Genomic DNA, 23,327 nt, shown 5'->3' with positions numbered 1-23,327 from the left:
ATTTTCCCTCTGCATGAAGAATTTCCTTTAACATTTCTTATATCACAAGTCCACGGTAATAATTTCATTCAGCTTGTATTCTTATGAAAAAAATATTTATTTTGCTTTTGTATTTGAAAGATAGTTCTTCTGGGTAAAATATCCCAGGTTGACAGTTTTTTTCTTCAGTGCTTTAAAAATGTCACTTCATTGCTCTGGCTTGCATGGTTTCTGATGTAAAATCTGCTTTAATTGTCATCTCCAACCTTTTTATGTGTGTGTGCATTTTCTCTTGATACCTTTAAAGTTGTTTCTTTGATATAAGTTTTACACACTTTGAAGATGATATATGTAGGGGTTAATTTTTTGTATATTTTAGGATTTTTAGTATACTGTGAGAATTTTGGATCTAAAATGTCTTCTTTAATTTTGGCCATTATATTTTCCAAAACATATTTTACCCCATTATCCCTCTCTCCTTTTACAAGTCCAGTTAAATGTATGTTAAACCATTTTAATATTGCCACAATTCTTGGATACTCTGTTATGTTTTTCCCACTGTTTTACTTTTTTAATGGAACTTTTTTTTTTTTTTTTAGAATGAGAGAGAGAACATGAACAGGATAGGGACAGAGAAAGAGGGGGGCAGAGGATCTAAAGCAGGCTCTGTGCTGACAACAGAGAAGCTGGTGTGAGGCTCCAACTCATGAACCATGTGACCATGACCTGAGCTGAAGTCCATTGCTTAACGGACTGAGCCACCCAGGTGCCTTTTTTTCTATGTGTTTTAATGAAGATAATTTTTATTCAGCTATTTTAAAGTTCACTGATTATTTCCTGTATCAAGTTAAGTGAGGAACACATTGAAGGCATTACATATCTCTGTTGCTTTGGAGGATTTTTTTTTTTATTTCTAGCATTTTATTAGATCTCATAGTTTTCACTTTTCTGCTAAAATTTCTTATGTGCTCATGTATGTCACCCACCTTTTCAAGTAGAACCTTTAGCATTTTAACAATAGCTATTTTAAATTCACTTCATGATTTCTGACCTCTAGGTCATCTCTGATTCTGATTCTGTTAGTTGCTTTAACAATGGGTTGCCTTTTCTTAGCTTTTTATGTGTCTGATAATTTTTATTGAAAACTAGACATTATATGTAGAACAGTAGAAATTGAAGTAGAGGGCACCTGGATGGCTTAGTAGGTGAAGCATCTGACTTCGGCTCAGGTCATGATCTCATGGTTTGTAAGTTTGAGTCCCACAACAGATGAACTCGAGCCCCACTTTGGGTGAGCTTGTGCCCCACTTTAGGTGAACACAAACCCTGCTTCAGGTGAGTTGAAGCCCCGCTTCAGGTGAACATGAGCCCTGCTTTGAGTGAGCCCCACTTCTCTCTCTCTCTCTGCCCCTCATGGAATTCCCTCTCTCTCTCTCTCTCTCTCTCTCTCTCCTTTTCTCTCTCTGCCCCTCCCTCACTTGTGCTCTTTCTCTCTCTAAAGAAGAAGAAGAAGAAGAAGAAGAAGAAGAAGAAGAAGAAGAAAATAAATGGAAGTAGATGTTACTTATATTTGGAAATAGGCACACCTCTTCTACTAGACTGAGTTTTCAGTGTTGATTCAAACTTGTCAGAAGTTAAACTGGTTTTGGTTTTGTTGTTTCTATGATTACAGTTTTCCACCAGTTTCAGTATCCTTTAGTAAGCTTACCTTGTGGTTAGGGTTGGGGATTCTGTGCTGAATGTTTTTTTCCAATGATCCTGATATACCCTCAGCTTTCAGCCTTCCTTGTTCAACTATGGCACATTGGAGATATTTCCCCACAATCTTGCCTCCTCCCCAGTTGTAGCCTGCTATTGATTATTATTCAATGCTTGGTATCTGGGGAGGAGGCAGGAAGCTTCTCTGTTGTCCTGGTCCAGCTCAGTCTTTGTTATACTCTCTGTGCCTCAGCCTTTGTGATGGAGATTTCTCATGATCTTGTCCCTCTTCCCCATGACCGTCAAACTGTGCCTTGTATCCTTTAGTGAGTCTTGTTCAGACTCTGCTTCCCTGCCCCCCACTACATCCCAGTAATAGGAGTACTTTAATGGTATAGATTTATATAGGATCTGTGAAATAGAACTATTTCCTGACTAAGTACAGGGTATTTTTCTTTTACCCAATCACCAGCCACCCGTGGTACTTCAAATGTGTCCTGAGAGTATCATTGTTTACTGCTTCTACCTCCATAACTTAAAACTTTTATTCCATAGAGGTAAAAGATCCAAGAGAAGCTTCATGCCTTTTGCACTGGAGCACTCAATCCCCTTCAGTGATTCTGCACCACTGAAGGAAGTTCTTTCTGGTCTCTTGTCCTGCCCATAACCTTTTTTTGTGTGTGAGTTCCCAGTGGAAACCATGGAAAAGGGTTTGCAGGTTGGTACACACTAACATTGTGCTTGTGACTCTCAAGTAGGTATACTCTCATGCTAGCCCACACTTAACCTTTTTTTTTTAACCATTTCTTAAATGTTTAGCTAAACTCTTCTTACATATTTTTATGGTGTATATCATCTCTTTTTCCCATGTTATGCCACAGATGAGCCAATTCTCACATTCTCTCTCTTTTTTTGGAAGGGTCTGTCTGCTTTTGATTTCAGAGCTTATGGTTGCCCTGTAATACCTCTCTGATAGGTTCAGGAAAGTTTATGAGTTTGTAACTCATTGTTACAAACATGTTCGCATTGTTATGATAAAAACCGTATTCTTTCTACCTTTCTACATCTGAAGAAAAAAGCAGAAGTTTTCTTCATTGTTGCAAGGTGGTTTTTTTTAGGTTTCTTTTTTTTCTGGGTATAGAAATCGGGGTTAAATTTTTTTTTCTTTTGGTTTCATTTCTTTAATCAACTTCTATTATCTTCTGGTCTGCATGTTTTCTGATCAGAACTCTGCTGCCATTTTTATCTGTATTGTTCTGAACATAATGTCTTCTTTATCTATGGGTGCGCTTAAGACTTCATTTTAATCACTGGTTTTTAGTATTTTAAAAAAATTTTTTTAAATGTTTATTTATTTTTGAGAGAGAGACAGAGTGCGAGTGGGGGAGGGGCAGAGAGAGAGAGGGTGGCACAGAATCCGAAGTAGGCTCCAGACTCTGAGCTGTCAGCACAGAGCCTGATGCATAGCTTGAACTCACAAACCATGAAATCATGACCTGAGCCAAAGTTGGACACTTAACTGACTGAGCTACCCGGGTACCCCACTGATTTTTAGTAATTTGATTATGATGTGTCTTGATGTGATTTTCTTCATATTTTTGCTTATAGAGGTTCATTGAGGTTCTTAAATCTGTGGGTAAATGTCATCAAATTTGGAGCAATTGTGGTCATTATTTTCTAAAATATTTTTTTGTTTTGCCCTCGCCTTCTGATACTCCAATGATATTCATATTATTAGACTATTTGATATCATCCCACAACTCACTAATCTCGTGTTTGTTTTTAAAAATTATTTCTCCAGGTGCCTAGGTGGCTCAGTCAGTTTAAGCGTCCAATTTTGGCTCAGGACATGATCTCATGGTTCGTGGGTTCAAGCCCCAAGTCAGGCTCTGTGCTGACAGTTCAGAGCCTGTTTGGGATTCTCCCTCTCCCTCTCTCTCTGCCCCTTTCCAACTTGTGCTCTAAATAAATAGATAGATGATAGATAGATATTTCTCTTTACTTCATTCTGGATAGTTTCTATTACTGCATCATCAAGTTCACTAATCTTTTTTCTACAGTGTGTAATATGCTATTAATCTCATTCAGTTACTTTTTGGATCTTCTCTGTTTCAAATCTGAAGCTTAATTTGCTTTTTAATACCTTCCATTTCTCTCATTCTCATGTTTATGTTTTCCTCCACTGTCTTGAACATACGAAACATATTTATAATAGCTACTTTAACATCCTTGTCAGTTAATTCTATTGTCTCTCTCATCTCTGGGTCTGTATCTATTGATTGATTTTTTCCTCCTGCTTATGAGTTGTATGTTTTTTGCTTTTTTGCATGCTTAGAAATATTTGATTGAATACTAATGTAATTAATTTTTACATTGTTAGACACTGGATGTTGTTGCATTCATTTAAGTATTGTTGGGCTTGTGGCTTGGAATCAGTTTGATCCTTTTCCATATGCTTTTAAGCTTTGTGAAGCAGATCTAGAATAACCTTTTGTGTAGGCTAATGTGTCCCCATTACTGAGACACCATCCTTCTGAGGATTTATTTAATTTCTATGTATTAGGAGGTTGTTCCACTCTAGTTATTTAGAACACAAACTACTACTTGACTATGTGAGCTCAAGGATTCTTCAGCTTATTTCTTCCTAACAGTTTTTCTTCAGTCCCAGGCAGTTCCTTCTATACATTCACAGATCAATACTCAGCCTCGACATTCAGGGAACCCTCAGAAGCTTTCTGGAGCAAGTCTCCCCCACCCAGCTGAAGCTCTCACCTCTTCAGTATTTTGCTTCACAAATTCTAGCTACTTTCATCTCTCTGAACTCCAAACTCTGTCTCTTCAACTGAGCAAGAATGCCAAGCTTTGTCCTGGTTCTCTCTTACTTTGCTATGGCAGAAATTTTTTTCCAGGCAATAAGCTAGAGCAATAAAAGGGTTCACTTTATTAGTTTCCCTTCTTTCTAGGTTCAGTGTCTTGTACTGCCTATTATCTAAATGCCTAAAAATTGTTTTGTCTTGTTTCTAATTGTTTAAAACAGGAGGATAAATACACTCATTTTTACTTTATCAAATCTGTCATGTGGCCAACTTAAAGGTTTCAAGGTATATAGAGCATGGTAAAATTTGTGTTAAGTCATTCTAATGGGCAAATATAGTATTATTTGGAAGAGAGTGAGATTAGGCACCAAAGTCGGGTTAAGATGTCAATAGTCCCAACAACGTATAGCAAGAACATGAATTCTTGGCAGTAGACATTGGCATGGTATATTATGCCCAAGAAGTAACAGATATTATAAGTATTTAGAGCACTAGGAACTAGTGACTGATTGAATCTAGGAAAATCAAATGAGATAATGAGCACAAAATTATTTGCAAACATCCATTTAAACATTGATTAAATAACAACTGTGTGCCCAGGATTATGATAGGTTAACAGACTACATATATAAATGATACATAGTACCTGGACTAAGAGAGTTAGCAGACTTATAAATATAATTTTAAAACAATGCAGGGACTGATTTGATGGAAATGTACACAAGGTACTATATTGCATAAATAATGGCACAGTAGCAGCTGAGGGAAGTCAAAGAAGCCCTTAAAGAAGAGGTCATACTTGAGATAGTTCTTGAAAGGTAAGTGGGAGCTCTTCAGGCAGGTAAGGACGAAAGGACATTGCAGGCAAAGAATAATAAAAGCATTGTGATTTCCAATAACAAAGACAATTTCACAGTGAATGAAGTATAGACTATGTTGGATAATTAAGGTATGTAAATATCAAAATGTAATATTATAAAAGAAAGAGGTTATTATTTCATTTCTAAGGATTGTTTCTCTACATATATACATACATCATGTGAAATGTATGAATAAGTTTTGGTGATGCTAAGGTACTCAAAGCAGAGTCCGTGTCGTTAGTTACATAGAACAGAAGAAATCAATATTTATGTGTATTTTCAATCCAGGATACAGTAAATGCAATTACTTAAAATGTCTGCATTCATGTACTGAGATAATGTTCAAACAATCCATGCACTTGAAAAGAAATAGAAATAAATATTTTAAATGGCTCTAAGAAATAAAGAACAGTCTATATAGCATTCATTTTTTAAGTTTCCTTTATGTTGGTGAATTCCATTGCTACCCATCAAAAGAGTGTTCTTTTTCTTCTTTGCCTCCGTATTCCTAAGAAACATATAGAGCTCCTTCCTGATATTTCAATGTTAAGCATTCGGATGTTAACTTTGACTTAATCTACCTATTTTTCTTTTGGAATTCCCATCCTCAAGTGTGTCTGTGGTTCTCCTGTCAAGACTCTATACTTAATCCTCTCCAGCAAATAAAGCTCCAGTCTGTTGCTGTATAGTAGGGGGTTAGTCACCTGCAGTGCAGAATGGTGGAGGTTTCTGTGGGTGTAGCTGCTTCTTAGATAGACTTTCAGCCAAGTCTGTTATTGCCTGACATTTACCTTCTCTACCAGAGGTGCCAGACACCCATTCCTGAGCCTTTGGGGTGGGGGTGAGGACAGGATTCTGCATTGTAAATCAGGTTGCTTCTTGGCTTTTCCCCACCACAGCTTCAGCTTTCATGAGTCGAAGTTAGTTGCCATTCGTCTTTCTTCTTTCCAGCTTCCTGTATTCTGATGCTATTGTTTTACTCTTGTTCTCTTAGTCCTTGTGGGTTCATACTTTATTTTTAAAAATCCATTTACTATCACTAGAGTGGTCTTCAGAAGGGAGCTGAAAAATGCATGTACTCAATACTTCCTTTTTAACTGGAAGTCCTTCAGTTCATTCTTTTTTAATATCTATGTCTTTGTATTTTATAATGTATATATTTGAACAATAATACATATAATTTATAAATAAATAAGTACCTTCTTTCACATGGCTCAATTTATTTTTTCTTCTTCTTACAGATAATGCTACGTGATTCTAAAGGTTTGGAGACCATGGGTTTCCTGGACTCTAACTGATGGAGTCTCCAGGACTCAGAGCTTGGCATTTTTCTCTTCTTATGTTCATACTCCCTCAGGTGATCTCACCTAGTCCTGATGTTAATGGCTATAAAATGCGTATATTTAGGAGCACCTGGGTGGCTCAATTAAGCATCCGACTTTGGTTCAGGTCAAGATGTCATGGATGGTGAGTTCAAGCCTCAAATCGGGCTGTGTGCTGACAGCTCAGAGCCTGGAGTATGCTTCGGATTCTGTGTCTCCCTCTCTTGCTGTCCTTCCCTCAACCATGCTCTGCCCCCCTCTCTCTCAAAAAGAAATAAACATTAAAATAAATAAATATATATATATATATATAAAATGTATACATTTAGCCCTGACCTCTGCATTCTGCATTCAGGCCCAGATATCCAGATTCCCACTTGATTTCTTCACCTGGATGTCTAATAGGTACCTAAGATTTAGTATCCAAATCAGAATTCTTGATTGCCACAACCCCACACCTTCTCCAAACTGCACCTTGCCCAGGCCACCCGGTTATTCAGTCAAAAAATTGTATTGAATATCTGTATGATTCCAAACTCTGAGAATACAACACTGAACCCAACTGAAAAGACTGCTGTCATACAGCTTATGTTCTTGGGGCAGGGGGTGGGGAGACAACAAAAAATTGAAAAGCAAATATATGTCTTGTGTTTATATGCATCTACATTTATCTAGGTTGAGTGCTATTAAGAAAAATAAAGTAAAAGGAATGGAAAAGGGTGTGTGTGTGTGTGTGTGTGTGTGTGTTTCTGTTATGTCTCCTTTCCAGCTTCCAAAATTTTGTCATGAGCGTCTCTTCTTTTGTTGTCTTTGTCTTTGTGAGTTCATGGGCTTAGAAGGTATTCATTTCATTAACCGCCATTTCATGGAGTTTGAGGAGAGTGTTGAAGGAAATGCATGTGTTCAATCTTCCATCTTCACCTAGAAGTTGAAGATTGTTAAGGGAATATCTTTATGAAAAGATGATATTCAAGCAGAAACCCAAAAGAAGTGAGGAAGTAAGCCATGAAGATATCTAAAAGGAGAGCAGTCCAGATGGAGGGAGCTGCAAGTGAGAAAGGTCCTAAAGTAGGAGTGTGCTTAATGTGTTCAAGGAACAGCAAGGAGTCGTGTTGCTGAAGTGGAGTTGAGAGGTGGGATGGAAAGGGAAGACTGTTAGGAAACAAGGTTGGAGAGGTAGCAAGGGACTAGATCCTTTATTGGAGGCCATGCTAAGGGTTTTTATTTTTATTCAGAGTGAAATGGAAAGGCCTTGGAAGGTTTTAAGCAGACATTATTAAAATTACTTTTTAAGTAAATCACTCTGGCTGCTATATAATGTCTTGTAGGAAGAAGAAGGCAGAAGCAGAAATACCAGTTAGGAGTGGATAAGGCAAGAGATGATGATGACCTGAGCTAGAGTGGTGGCAAGAAATGTGGTGAGAAGTAGCAGGATTTTGGATATTCTTTGAAGTTAGAGCCAGCAGAATTTTACTGACGGACTGAGCAACAGAGTGCCAGCCATATTCTAAGATATTTTACTTAAACACATAGAATTACGATATTACTGGTGATGATGGTTGTATGTGGAACAGATGTGGGAGGAGTGCAGGGGACAGGAGCTCAGTTTGACTTGTTAAATTTGAGATTAACTGTTAAACAACTAAATGGTGACGTCAAATGATTGCTGGATGTATGAGTCTGGGGTCTCAGGGAGCAGGCAGGTAGAAGATACTTATTGGGGCTTATCAGTGTATGAAGAGTATTTAAAGCCACAGAGCCTGATTGGATCAACAAAGGAGTGAGTGTAGACAGAAGTTCCAATGAGTGAGATTGGGAAGGTTTCAACATTAACTGATTGGGAAGATGAGGAAGAACCTACTGAGCAGACTGAAGAAAGAGTGACCAGTGAAAAAGGAGAACCAAGAAAGGATGGTCCCTGGAAGAAAAATAAAAAGTATCTCAAGGAGACGGGAGTGGTTGACTCCCTTAAATGCTGCTGAGAAGGTGAGTAAGATAAAGTCTGAGAAACGATCATTACATAAACAATGTGAAGGTCATTGAGGCCTTTGACAAGGTTATTTCCATGGAATGGAGGGAGTAAAAACCTGAATCGGAGTACTGCAGATGCCAACTGATGACTCAGGAAAGACAGGAATTATCTGTTGAAGCAGTGCTCACAGTTAGGCAAGAAACACAGGATCCAGGGTTTAGACGCAGATGGTTGTCTCAGGTAGAAAACCAGACTATTCATCCATTGCAATGAGAGGTAAGGCTGAAGGTTCATTTTGCAGTGGTTGGCAGGTGTGATCAGAAGTGTGGAAGTTCGATTTTTATTGAAATAGAAAGCAGGTCATTATAAGCTGAGAAAATGGGAAATGGAGAGGTATTGGAGGTTAAAAGAGAGAAAATAAAGTGTACAATAGTTATCTGAGAGAGTAGGAAGGTTAATTAGCTAGGAATTTATAGTAGGATTGCATGGCAGAGCAAAGGTCCACTCAAATTTTGAGGTCATGAAGAGAATCAGTTAGCCTGAGCATGTGACTTTTCTCTATCCATGTTTCATTGTTCCCATGCAGATGAAGAGTCAATGGAGATTTAGATTTGAGCAGGTTTGGGTTTTGCCAGGAAGAAGTGATGGAGAGGTGCAAGGGAGCTAAAGGTGTGTCAGTGTGGTGAGCCATCTCAGCAAATGCACCCTCAATCACTTGGTTGCTTTACTCGAAGACCCAAGAAGCAATTTTGACTCCTCCCTTTTTCATTCCCCAAACCGATATATATATACATTGGAATCTATCACCTTTTCTCAATCTCCATGGCCCCTGCCGTGGCCTAGCCACTTGCCTCCTCTTGGTGCCAGTGTCTTGCCTATCTAACTGGTCTCCTTGCCTCAACTCTTATTACCAACTTACTACCATGCAGCCCATCCTCAGCACAATAGCCAGAGTCACTTTTCTTCACTCCAGCCTTTTGTGGCTTCCTAATGGATTTCTGTTTTAATCCAAATCATTGCCATGAAGGTCCTTGTTCCTCTGCCCACTTGTCCAAATCCTCTAGCACTGTTTTCTCTGATGACTGTTCTATCTCAGCCACTTTGGCCTCATCTTTGGTTCTCAAACATGCAAACTCTTTTTGTCTCAGACTGATGCAATTCTTTCTCCTTCTACCTGGAATACTCTAACTCTGGCTCTCTAATTGGCCACTTTTACTTATTTTCCAAGTCTTAGATCAAATAGTAACTTCCTCAAAGGAAACTTTCTTGAGCTTAATACTTAAAGTAGTCTTACCCATGTACTCTGTATCACATCACTTCATTTGTTTTAATATTTACACAATATGAAGTCATCTAAATATATTTGTTCACCTGTATACCCCAACTAGAATGAGGGTAGGGACTTTGTCTCTTTCATTCTCCTCTCCAGCCTTAGAGCAGTGGATCTCAAACTTCTTTATCTCAGGAAATTTATACTCTTAGAAAGCATTCAGGACCCCAAAAAACTTTTGCATATGTGAGTTATATCTATTATGAATCTACCATTAGAAATTAAAACTGAGAAATTTAAAAAATTTTAAGTATTCTTTTATTTTTAAATAATAAACCTATTACATGTTAACATAAGTAACATTTTTATGAAAAGTAATTCTATTTTCTAAAAATATTAGTGAAAACAGTGGTATTTTTCTTTATTTTTGCAAATAACTTTAATTTCTGGTATAATAAAAGACTTCTGGATTCTTATATCTATTTCTGCAAAATCTGTTGTGATATGTTATGTCGGTTAAAATCTGTCCTCAGGGCACCTGGGTGGCTTAGTCGGTTAAGCATCTGACTCTTAATTTCAGCTCAGGTCATGATCTCACGGTTTTGTGAGATCAAGCCCCCCCACATTGGGTTCCCTGCTGGCAGCACAGAGACTGCTTGGAATTCTCTCTCCCTCTCTGCCCCTCCCCCACTCATTTCTCTCTGCCCTTCCCTCTCCCCTCCCCCACCCAAAATAAATAAATAAAACTTGAAAAAAAATCTGTCCTCATACTGGCTTGTAGTTGGAAAGGGAAGAATATTTTATAGGTTTTTCAGACATCTGTGTATATTTTCTTTGATACTACACGAAAACTCAGCAAGTAGTAGTTCCTTAAGGGCCAATTGCAACATGGAATTTGAAACCATATCAATTAACTTTCTCTTTTTTTAAGTTTATTTATTCTGAGACAGAGAGAATGAGCAAAGGAGGGGCAGAGAGAGAGGGGAACAGAGGATCCAAAGTGGGCTCCATGTTGACAGCAGAGAGCCTGATGTGGGGTTCGAACTCACAAACCGTGAGATCATGACCTGAGCTGAAGTAGGATGCGTCACCAACTGAGCCACCCACACACCCCTCAATTAATTTTTTCAATGTCCATTAAAATTTTTTGGTCTATTTTAAAATTTGAATGGATTGTTTGCCTATGTATGATTTCGTAACTTTATGCATTGGTCATTTGATCATTTATGCAGATTTTTTAAATGTTGACACATTTTATTATATAATATCAAAAAAAAAATCACATTTGGTTCTGACCCCATCAGAAAAGTATTGGGGAACCATCAAGCTCATGGTAGTGAATAAAAATTCTCCAAAATTCTAATTTTCATTTGGAAGCTTTAGTTTTTTATTGACATTAACTGTTGCTTCTTTTGAAATGAAGTACTCACTTTTTTCATTTTTGAGAAAATATTTGCCAAATATCCAAGTCTGATAATCAGTTTGTCAGCCAGTTGTTCTTTCAATATATAACAATATTCCATGAAAAAATTGATTGTTTTTTTGACAAAAGTGCTTTTCTTCAAGATGACCATTGTACTTCAGTATGTATACTTTGCATTCTATCACAGAATATTAAAAAGTCATATCCAAGTGTTAGATTTAATAAATTAATAATTTTATTGCCTCAGCAAGAAGACCTTAATGAATAAAGCTGGTTTTTTTTTTTTTTTGTTTTGTTTTTGTTGTTTCACTATGAGTGCATGTCAGTGAAGAATACAATGACTATTGGCACAGTTTGGTGCTACTGTCTGGATTCATGCTAAGATACTGGGAAGTTTCATCTCTCGAATTGCTTTTGCACCATCAGTGCCAACGTCAACAGAGTTGAAAAAGCAAATAACATCTTAAAATTGTTATAAATAGAATTCTTCTCTTACAGCCCTTCTGAAAGGGTCTCAGGATCATAGGGATCTACAGATGATCCTAGAATACCTGATAGCCTACCATGTGGTAGGAAGTAAGTAAAAATTTTATAATATAAATGAGGGATTAGATTACTCTACTAGTTGAGTATATTATTATTGAATCAAAACTCTTTATTATAAAAATAAGTCTTTATTCTAAAAATAATAAATAATAAGGATTTTTCACTTTGAGGGATCTTATGAGAGGCAAAATAAATAATCATTTAATTAAAAGTACATATCGATATCTATCTTTACATAGAGCTGTGTAGACATTGAACTTCATGCACAGATGAAGTTTGTAAACATATCTTGTTTGGGGGCACCAGGGTGGCTCAGTCAGTTGAGCATCGGACTCTTGGTTTTGGCTTGGGGCATGATCTCGTGGTTCATAGGACTGAGCCCTGAATCAGGCTCTGTGCTGCGAAGCCTGCTTGAGATTCTCTCCCTCCTCTCTCTCTCTCTCTCTCTCTCTCTCTCTCTGCCCCTCCCCGCTCACTCTCTCTCCCTCAAAATGAATAAATAAACATTAAAAAATAGAAATAAACAGACCTTTTTTTAAGGAGTTTATAAACACTACAGATATACAGGGCATAAATGGGACTGATATTGAACATATACATTAAGTTGGTTAATAATGCCAAATTTGTAGAGAGATAATTACATTTTAGATGAGATATCATTAATGCTTCAGTTCGTTAGGGAGAAAATTTAAAATTCTACTAAATGATGTTAGAAGTCATTTGAAGATCTGGGGGTGCCTGGGTGGCTCAGTCAGTTAAGCATCTGACTCTTGATCTTAGCGCAGGTCTTGACCTCAGGATCCTGAGTTTAAGCTCTGCATTGGGAAAAATTGGCCAGTTCTATGATGTTAAGTGTGGCTGGGGTACCAACAACTCCTTCATACTTGAACACTGCCATTTTGGAGAACAATCTGGCAAAGTATTTGCAGATGTACCAATTATGTTTGATTATCCAATCACACTTCTAAAGTAAAAGGGAGAGAGAGAAACCTTACAATAAGAAACATGTAAGAGAGTATGTTTTTTGTTTTTTTTGTTTTTTAATTTTTTTTTTTTTTTTTTTTTTTGGGGACAGAGAGACAGAGCATGAACGGGGGAGGGGCAGAGAGAGAGGGAGACACAGAATGGGAAACAGGCTCCAGGCCCTGAGCCATCAGCCCAGAGCCTGATGCGGGGCTCGAACTCACGGACCGCGAGATCGTGACCTGGCCGAAGTCGGACGCTTAACCGACTGCGCCACCCAGGCGCCCCAAGAGAGTATGTTTTTCACAACACTGTGGAAGCAGGGAATTGGAAACAACCTCGTTGCCTACCATTAGAGAAAGGAGAAGGCTGTGGATGAACACTGCTGAATATGACCCCGCAGTTAAAAACAACATCACTCTTAAAACATAATGCTTGGAGAAAATGGAAAAAAATACATGAGATCTATTTGCATACATTTTAAAATCCACACCAAAAAAAAAAAAAAAACTACTACTTATTTCCAAAGACACATTTAAACTTAAGAATACACATTAAACACATTAGAGCAGTTATCTGTTGGGGAGAGGAAGATAGGAGTGAAGAATGTGATCAGGGGAAGAAATCCATTTAAAATTGCTTTTTTGCCTTGCTCAGATTAATGATGATACTGTGCCATGGACCAGAGAGTTAGATTAACTCAACCTCTGCATTTATCACACCGTCTGAAACAAACAACAAAACAAACAAACTAGATATGTATATTAGGATAGTAGCAGAGTCATGTAGTGAGTACATTTGGACAAGGATAATTAGAAAAATTTGCTATCTACCTATGTTGTGATAATTCATGTGTGTTAGCTAGAGAACTGTAGAATTGAGAGCTGAGAGAAAATCTCAATAGTTCAGACTTTTAGTTTCCTGATTGCAAGTATATCTGTTCCCTGCCAAAACCAAATTGATGTGTTGTCTATTTTTCTGTGGAAAAGTGATCAACAAAAGAGACTTCACATCTTCTTTTTATAGCTTATTTTAATATTTAACAAAAAACCCTATCAATAAATTCTTTCTTATGTGTGTACTATATTTTCATGGTTACTTTCAAGTCACTTATCAGAGAAGTTGGATAAAAGTCGCTCTACATTTTTCTTATGATAATGCCTCATGTATTAGGAGGCAATTATTGTCTCCAAACTAATTAATTCCAACTCCTTCTACCTGTTCTCATGGGTCTTATTTATTCACCGCTTTAATCATATTATTAAACTATTCTGAACTTCCCCATTTCACGGCATCCTCAAGGTGAGGAGACATAAACTAGATGCAATACGAACTCCACAATGGCCCAATGGGTGCCTAATTGAGAGAGAAATTACTTCCAACTATTGCTATCATGAGTCCTTAAAGCTAATATCTAGTGGCTGGTAAATCTCATCAACCATTTTCTTTATGCATTTCAATTATAACAATCCCTTATATGTGTACATGTTATTGTTAAAAAGCACTATCTTACTTTATCTTCCAACAACTCAGTAGTGACAGGAAAGATCTCCTCCTTCTCATTGCATAGATGAGTCATGGGAAGTGCAAAGAGGTTAAAGTAACTTGCTTGATGTCGCTGAGCTAATAGGTTCTGGGGGTAGAACTTCTGATTCTCAGTACATAGAAAGCATGCCTGATCTCAAACATGTAAAGAGCTTGAGGGGGAGGCATTATAGAGTAAGAAAAGGTACATTAATTTGTTGCCAGAGGATGTGGATTCATACCCTAGCTCTGGCATTGGCAGCCATGTGACCCAACAGGGATAATAATAGGCTGGATGTGAACATTATTGGTTAAGGTGTAATGAGCTCCATAAACTTTGATTTTCATGTTTTCTTTGTTCTGATGATTTTAATACATCTGACTTTAAAAAGTTATTCCCAAATAATTTTCCTTTGCTTGTCTGCTCCCCCATCACCAGTGTATTCTTCTGGAAAATACGTTTCTTTCTGTTGTTAATAGTTGTTTGGTTTTCTTCCTGTTCACCTGGGAGCAACATTCCCTTGCTCCTCTTATTTTTAAGATATTTACTAACAACATTAGGAAATTATGAAACACATTTGTCCTGACAATTTTGTCCTCCCTTAGATTATAAAACAACGCAGTCTCAAAATATTTATAGACTATGAACAAAAAGAAGAAGAAGAAGAAGAAGAAGAAGAAGAAGAAGAAGAAGAAGAAAAGTATGCAGTTGAAGATGGAGTGAATGATCACAGGAATTGAGGAAGAAATATTTTAATATCAATCTAACTTTTGCCATGTCTAATGACTTTTTGAACTTTTAAAAGTTAGCATTGGTGAGAGTATTGGTGAGCAAAATTTCAGAATATGTCAGTGATTCACTATTGCAATACTTTATTTTATTGAACCTAATTATAATACTTGTACACCAAATTTTCACAACTGAAGCGTCACAACATCTTCACAGATTATAAGCAATGCATAAACTTTATTTTTTGCTTTGTAGGGGACATCTGGAAGTGTATGATTAATAGTCCTCTTCTAGAAAATGCCCCTTCACTCACATAATTAAATTGGTCCAGGGCCTCTGCCCATGTTTCCAGTGTTTCCTCAGACTCAGTGATTCTTAGCTTATTATTTGGTTGTTCAGTATTTCCTTAGATTACATACGCCAATTTAATTTTTCTGTCGCCTTAATATGGTAAAATTGATATCTCTTTTGCCATCCAACCAACATCTGCCACAATTATGGTTTACATGGTTAAGATGGTATCTGTCAGATGGGATGCTGAGCTGAGTAGACCAAGTGGGAAAATGTAGAGTAGGAATAAGGGGCTCCTTATTAAACTAGCAACAAAGAAAAAAAATCATGGGACATATGCATGCAAGAACTTTACCTAGTGAGTATTAAAGAATCTGTAGTCAAGGCATCAGCAACATAGTGTTGAAAGAACAACTAAGTAAACTGTCTGATTACTTTCTCTGCTTTTATAGATACTATGAGTTGTTGTTATAAAGTTCCCATTGATTATGTCCCAATTATTGCTCTTATTTTTTGCTTCAAGTCTTTAACTCTTTCAAATGTGCTGCCATAGCTGTAATATTCAAAAGGAACACAGAAGATCTGAGAACTCTTGCTTCAGATTCTGTCTCCCTCTCTCTCTGCCCCTCCCCCACTCCCATTCTGTCTGTCTGTCTGTCTGTCTCTCTCTCTCTCTCTCTCTCTCTCGCTCAAAAATAAATAAATATTTTTTTAAAAAAGCAGGGGGGCGTGGCTTAGTCGGTTAAGTGTCTGACTTCAGCTCAGGTCATAATCTCAGTTCATGAGTCCAAGCCCTGCGTCAGGCTCTGTGCTGACAGTTCAGAGCCTGAAGCCTGCTTGAGATTCTGTGTATCCCTCTCTCTCTGCCCCTCCCCATTCACACTCTGTCTCTGTCTTCCTCTCTCAAAAATAAACATTAAAAAAAAAAAGATCTGAGAATACAGACTGATTTACAAAATGGCAAAGAAAAAAGTTGAAACATACTATATTTTCTCCATTCTAGTTTTCTGTCTTCACACTTAATGCACCTAGAGTTGGGTTATATTTTACAGTGATATTTTCTTAAAACCCTGCCAGCCATCAGAGAAAGAAGGGGGAAAAAAAACAAAAAACAAAAACAGTACATTGTCATTGTCTGTGCATGTGCCAACCTGTATTTAGAAGGAATCTGTTCAATCTTGTTATTTGCTGTTGAATTTTAAGTTAAATGGGGATCTTGTTTATGTGAAGTGAAAGCCATTAACTAAAGCATTGAACATCTATCTGTCAAAAGCTCCCAGCTGGCTTAAGAAAAGTAATTTTTAATTTACAAAAAAACCCTATGATTTTACCCAAACAGAAAATGCAGGAAAAACACATATTCCTCAATGTGCCTAGGAAATTCTATCAAGCCTTAAGACGTTAAAGAGGTCAAGGTTTGGGCAGGAACTATGAAATGCAGTTGGTCACTATGGTATTATCCATAACTGAAAATACCCAACATAGTGCAGACTTCTTAGATGTCAGACATGCAGAAAATTTACTCTCAAATTCTGATTTGTTGCTGAAAGAAAAAAAAACCCTAATTATATGGATAAAAGATATTGGCAAGTTAAAAAAATATCTTCATTTAATATAGTTTTTTTCCTCCTTAAAAGCTACTGTAAAATGGATGAGGTGTCTCAAAATTGCTGGCAACTTATAATTGAGGGATTCATGTATTTTTTCTGTGCTTCCAACAGATTGCTAGTTGTGACTTGAGTATGTTTTTCAAATATATGGTTCTAAAAAAAATGTGGTTGAATTAAATATACCCAGGTCCAATTGAATTGCTTAACAAATAATTTTGTTTTCTTTATCCTCTAAAACTTCTAGGACATGATTAGTTAATACACATTGTAGATTGACGGTTCTGTAAGTTTCTGCCACCGTATTTTTAAAAGTTATCTTTTAAAAAATGTTTTAAAAGTTTTTATAAGAGTTTTCCACCAGGAGGCCTACTGAAAACAATTGGTGATCATTAAATGAGTTCCACTGCCACTCTTTAAGAACTGTCATAGAAGGATGCCTGGTTGGCTCAGCCAATAGAACATGTGGCTCTTGATCTTGGAGTTGTGAGTTCAAGCATGTTGGGCATAGAAATTACTTAAAAAAAAAAAATGGTCACAGAGATCGGAAATTAATTGGGATTGAAACAAGAAGAAATCTCCAATTTTAAAATATTTGAATGTCCTGGCTCTGGAAAAATTGAAAACTGTATGCTTTGAAGCTAGTGACAATTGAGATGATAAGATCATTACTAAAGCAAACAATAAATAGAGCCTGCCATTACTGGTCCTTTTATATCCTTGTTTTTCTTCCAGTATCACTTAGCCCAACCAGCAATATTTAGGTGATCTTTAGCTCAGAGTTGCAACACTATTGGGACATTTTATTTTATAATCTTTTATTTAATTAAATTTCATAGCCTATCTAGAATTTGTTTCTATGTCAGGAATACATTGCTTTCTTAGATCTTTCATGTTGTTTTATGAATAACTGTGTCATGATATGTTAAAGTCAGTATGACCTTCTGTAAATAAAAATTTCATTATGTAAAGATGTTTAATTTTTTAAAAGCAATCCAATACCTTTGTTTATCAAGACCTTAGTAAAAAGCAGCATGGAGTATTGTAGCTTGATACTAACAGATCAGATTCAGTTCCTTTGATCTAAGTTTCCACAGGGATGGATCTTAAAATAGTCCCCATATCATGCTAAGATATTGCAACTTGTCACTTTTGCCACCTGTGCCACCAACTGCCCACCATGTTCAAGGGAAGCCACATGCAAGCCAACCAGACTTTATTATCTTTATCGTTATCATGGTCCATAAAATTCAGAGAACACATTAAAAGCATTCCTTACAATCATATACTGCTTTTGAGATTATAATTGCTGGTATTAAATTTAGCTTTTTTCCTTAACTTTAACATTTTATATCAATTTTGCATAGATAAATGATAATTTCCTTTTAGGATAAAAAAATACTTCACCCAACACAATCAATACAATGGACAAACTTAAATAATGATTTAAAGTAATAACTTCAGAAAGAACATACATAAAGGATGAACTTTCATTTAAAGACTTGGCATTTTTAGAAATCAATATTCATTCATTTACAAAATTTAAAAGAAATGTACTCTTTACCAAAACAAAGAAAGAAAGAGAGATTTCGTAGAAAAGTTTGGAATCTCTAGCTCTTTTTATTGTATGGAAAAATTGGCAAATAAGACATATCTTCAAATATTAATAATGCAGTAAAATACTTCAGTGATGAAAGGAAATACCTTGAAATATATTTTATTTTGGTATATTATTGACTCTGTTGTTATGAGTGACCTGCTTTTTTGATATATACTGCTTAATTCTGGAGTTGAAATCAAAATGGGAAACTGCCAAAGAGAGAACTGAGTTTAAGTTGAGTCTGAGACATGGCATGAAAAACAACGAATGTGATTGGATGAAGAAATACTCTTTTGAAGGATGATTTCATTGTTACCCTTCTTTTTGCCAAAGAAATATCCCCAAGCATCAGAAATGAAGCTAAAGGGAGCTTTAGATCAAAAGATAGTGCTTAATAAACAGATTCAGTAATAAGGAGGGGGGCGGTGCCTGGGTGCTTCAGTCAATCAAGTGTCCGACTTTAACTCAGGTCATGATCTCATGGTTGGTTAGCGGAGGCCCCCATGGGTCTCTCCGCTGTCAGTGCAGAGCCCGCTTTGGATCCCTGCCTCCCTCTCTCTGCCCCTCACTCACTCACACTCTCTCTCTCAAAAATAAATAAAAACATTAAAAAAAACACACAAGGAGGTGGACTTCTCTTATGAACATAAGCTTTTTTGAAGGTTCCACTTTGTTAGAAATGACATAGAAATAATAATACTTCCCCTATATAATGATAGACCGATTTATTACAGAGTAATTAAAATGACTAGCCTACATTTTGAGATTTAGTGTTGCTTAACTGGACAGGGAAAAGTAGCAAAGACATGGTTGGCTGTGAGGAATAAAAATGTGACTTTAAAAAATCATTCAAGTCTTGATATATAGTGCAATTAATCTTATCAAACTTGCCTTATGATTTAGCAATACATTGGTTAACTAACATCTCCTTGCTTTCACTTAAAAGGTTAACCATGTGGATAAGCAACCTTTTCTTTCTTTTTTTAAATGTCAGTTTCCTAGAAAGTTTTTCAGCTTTGAGCAAAAGTTTCACCTGAATATATACTTATTTACATGGTTTTAACGTGACAGAAAAAAATAAAAAACAAACACAGGAATGGTTACATTTTTAAGGCACAAGAAGAGCTGATTATCTTGGTGTTAAATTACCAGCTATAATTTGGGTTGTGGCAGGAGATCACTGGGCCAAAAAATGTCCACTCTGAGGCTTGAGTGATAGAGATTCTTAATTTATTCTGAGGATAATTTTATGGGGGTGTAATTCTATATTACTTTGACAGTATGTCTGGTTGTTCTATTGCTCCCCTCTGCAGTCAGAGTATGTGAAGGACTCATCATTTAACACTCTCTTTGAGTATAAATAAAAGTTATGGATTCTACGTACAGAAAGCATAAACACATATACAACATTTGCATACAATTTAAAAATGTTCTTAGATTTCAAAGCACCTGTGTATCTGGTCCAGGTTAAGAAACTATTCGGCAATGATACATATGCCATGAACTTGCCTTTTCAGGAAACAGCCTTTCCTTGCCACTGAAGTCTATATATCTTCCATAATGTGATATTCTCAGCTGCCAGTAGGTATAATGCTCACTGGAAGATAGAACGGCAAAAGAGAGGAGCTTTGCCTGCCAGTATAAACCCCAGAAGGGTACATGCCAGCACACAAAAGGAATGAACAAGCCCTAAATATTATAGTCTCTCCTCACTGACAGCCCCAAAGAAGTCAAACTTAAATTTGTCTAATGTTCAAATTTTAGCTCTTGATTTTATGGTAGATTTGATCGACAAATGTATACTTTACATAAATAATTGTAGAAGAATTTACATCTTTCCTTGTCTAAATGGTTAAGAAATATGTCTTTATGACTTCTCAACTAATCAATATGGGGGGGGAAATGGACACAAAAGAAAACATGGCTGGTTTCCAACCTTTTTTTGCAAAAGCAGTACAGTGGCAAAGAAGAATTAGGCACAGCAGTTAACTCTTTTGCTTAGGTTCTTTTCTTTTTCTTTTCCTTTTTTTTTTTTTTTCCACAATTAGGGAATGCATTCATCATACAAAGTCTTACTGTCAAATTGATCCCAATAGCTTACACTGAAGACCTTTTATGAAGCTGATGGGTAAAAATTGTATGAGTCAAGCACCAAGATGAATACAACAATGAAAAGCTTTTTTCTCCTCTCGGGGGAAAGTCAGATTTTTTTAGTGTCAAAGTTTTAAAATATTACTAAAAAATAAGCATAATGTAAGAGAGATAAGTTAGTCAAATTTGGGTGAGATAAATATTTTTAAAGTGGAAGAATGTACTTCTGCTTCCAGCCAAAATGGAATAGCAGGGACTGGATTTACTCTCCTGCCTAAAACAAATTAAAAAACTGAATAAATATATGAATTTTTGGTTTTCAAGAAATTGGACTTCGGGAAACGAGTGACAATGATCGATGAAACAGAACACAAATGAGATGAGCACCAAGATTTCCCCCAGCTTATTGCCTATAAACAGACACGAAGTCTGGCTATCAATAAAAAAAGTACAGAGGCGCCTGGGTGGCTCAGTCAGTTAAGCGTCCAACTCTTGGTTTTTGGCTCAGGTCATGATCTCACAGCTCATGAGTTCAAGCTCCGCAGTGGGCTCCATGCTGACAGCACAGGACCTGCTTGGGATTCTCTCTCTCTCTCTCTCTCTCTCTCTCTCTCTCTCTGCCCCTGCCCTGCTCATGCTCTTTTTCTCTCAAAATAAATAAACTTTAAAAAAAAGTACAAAGCATACTAAAAAGGCTAACCACCCCAAAACAATAACAACAATAACAACAACAAACCCAAAACAATTTGAAGAAATGGCAAGCATCAGAACCAGACATGCCAGGTATGTTGGAATTATCAGACCAGGAATTTTAAACAACTATGATTAATATGCCAAGGACTCCAATAGATAAAATAAACAGAATGCAGGAACAGATAAAAAATGTGAGCAAAGATATAGAAATTTGGTTCTAAGAAAGAATCAAAAAGAAATGCTAGAGACTAAAAAAGAAAAAATACTGTAACAAACATAATAGAATAGAAAACATAATAGAATATCCAAGGACTGTGGGACAACTGCAAAAGGTATAATGAGAATACCAGAAGGAGAAGAAAGAGAGAATGGAATAAGAGAAATATTTGAAAAAATAATGATCAAGAATTTTTCTCTAATGTCAGACACCAAGCCACAAATCCAGGAATCTCAGAGAATACCAAGAAGGATAAAACCCAAAACTCTTACACCTAAACATATCATTGTCAAACTACAGAAAACCAAAAATAAAGAAAAACTTCTGCAAAATTCCAGGGAGAAAAAACACCATACCTATAGAGGAAAAAATTTAATAATTATATCCACTTTCTCCTAAGAAACTATGTAAGTAAGAGAGTAGAGTGAAATACTTAAAGTATTAACAGGAAAAAAAAAATCTACCTGGAATTCTGTATCCTGTGAAATTATCCTCTAAAAGTGAAGGAGAAACAAAGACTTTCTCAGACAAACTGATATTAAGGGAATTTGTTGTTGATAAATGTGCCTACAATAAATGTTAAAAGAAGGTCTTTAGCGAGAAAGAAAAAAAATGTGGGTTAGAAACTTAAATCTACATAAAGAAAAGAAGGGCAGTGAAGAAGGAATAAATGAAGATAAAATAAAAAATTTGTTTATCTTATTCTTAATCGATCTAATAAGTTTGCTCAAAATAACAATAGCAACAATGTATTTGATGATATATTCCTATGTATGTATGTATGCCTATGTTATGCATACATATAATTGTGTATGCTTATATATAAGTGAAATGTATGATGGCATACATAGGATTGATGGCATAATTAGGATTATTTTGTTATTATAAGGTATTCACACTATCTGTGAAGTTGTATAGAGTAATTTGAAAGTGGACTTGGATTAGTTGTAAATGTATATGGGAAACTCTAGGGCAACAACGGAGAAAAGTAAAAAAAAAAATACCTCTCTCTCTCTCTCTCTCTCTTTCTCTCTCTCTATATATATATAAAATTGATATGCTACGAAAGGAGAGAAAATGGTACCATATAAAACGTTCAATTAAAGCCATAAAAAGCAGAAAAAGAGTGGAAGACAAAAATAGAAACAAAGAATAAAGTAGAAGAAAGTAACAAATATGGTAAATATTGATCCAACTGTATCAATAATCATTTTGAATGTCAGTATTCTAAATGCACCAATTAATAGATGGAAAGACAAATATAAATTAAAAGATAATTGGGAATTAAATATAAATTTAAAAACATATAAAGACAAATATAGATTAAAACTTAGTGGATGGAGAAATATATGCAGTGTGAACACTAATTAAAAAAGAACAAGAGTAGCTATATTAATTACAAACATAGCAGACACCAAAGCAAAGAAAGTTATCATAGATAAAGATAGGCATTACATAATGACAAAGTCGTTAATTCTTCAAGAAGACATAACAGCCTTCAATGTGTATTCACCTAAAACAGAGTGTCAAACGACATAAGGCAAAACTGACACAACTGAGAAAAGAGAGAAATAGATGGATTTGCTATCATGGTTGGAGACTTCAATACCCTTCTACCAGAAATGAACATATTCAGCAGGCAGAAAATCAGAAAGATACAGTTGGACTCAACAACACCAACAATCAATGACATAATTGACAGCTATATCCTATTTCATCCAACAA

At 36.1% G+C, this 23,327-nt stretch overlaps 1 long non-coding RNA gene across 1 annotated transcript in view; it reads right to left on the bottom strand.

The window, feature by feature from the left end:
• The window catches only part of LOC121029695 (uncharacterized), an 80,556-nt gene that overhangs the window by 40,442 nt on the left and 16,787 nt on the right, over window positions 1-23,327 (bottom strand). The gene's annotated exons all lie outside the window — the stretch shown is intronic.

Source organism: Herpailurus yagouaroundi, unplaced genomic scaffold (assembly GCF_014898765.1).
Source record: "Herpailurus yagouaroundi ecotype Mexico unplaced genomic scaffold, PumYag 139, whole genome shotgun sequence".
Lineage (NCBI taxonomy): Eukaryota > Metazoa > Chordata > Mammalia > Carnivora > Felidae > Herpailurus > Herpailurus yagouaroundi.
Note: the sequence above shows the minus strand (reverse complement) of the source record. Positions and strands in the feature narration are given on the sequence as shown.